Here is a 699-nt window from a genome sequence, read left to right as displayed (position 1 = left end):
GGCACAGGGTGGGATTGCGGCTGTCGGACCGTGGGCACTGCCGGCCACCACGGGCATCAACCTCTCCTGGCCCCAGCCCTGCAGCCTGGGCAGGCTCCCAGGCAGCAGCTTCATCCCAAATCGTGGGGATATTTGGTTAAATCGAGTCACTCTTGTCACATCGGCCACTCTTCCCCGTGTTTTTGGTGTCCCTTCACACAAAATCCTTCCTCGCACAATATCGGGTTAATCCTCAGCAAATCTCTGCAGATCAGTCATTCAAATGAAAGAGAAGAAGCACACCTAGGAAAGATCCAGGAGGTTAATAAATGCTGCAAGTGCTACAATGCATCTTTAAATGTAGCTCAACTATAAAAACAATGCCACATTTCCGAGGAGCCCCAGTACAGCCACAGCTGCTGGGATTGACCTTGGAGCCGCTGGCAGAGCCGGCTCTCTCTGCAAGGTCTGGGTGCAGAAATGGGCAAAAATCAGGCGTTTTTACAAAATGTTAAGGTTTCCTTCAAAGTTTTTCACTCTGCAACACCTTTTGCTTAAAAGATACGTGAGGGATTTAGTATTTGCAGAAAGAGCTTTTTTGTATTTAAGCCATTCTGGCTGTTTTCTGTGTAAAAGCAGACTCTGAGGCCGATGGAAGGCGAGGGGTGGTGCAGCTCTGCCACTGCCCTCGGGGACAGGAGACAGGGACCACTGTGACCC

Source organism: Sylvia atricapilla, chromosome 9 (assembly GCF_009819655.1).
Source record: "Sylvia atricapilla isolate bSylAtr1 chromosome 9, bSylAtr1.pri, whole genome shotgun sequence".
In the NCBI taxonomy this organism is placed as follows: Eukaryota; Metazoa; Chordata; class Aves; order Passeriformes; family Sylviidae; genus Sylvia; species Sylvia atricapilla.
This window is presented reverse-complemented; position numbering follows the sequence as displayed.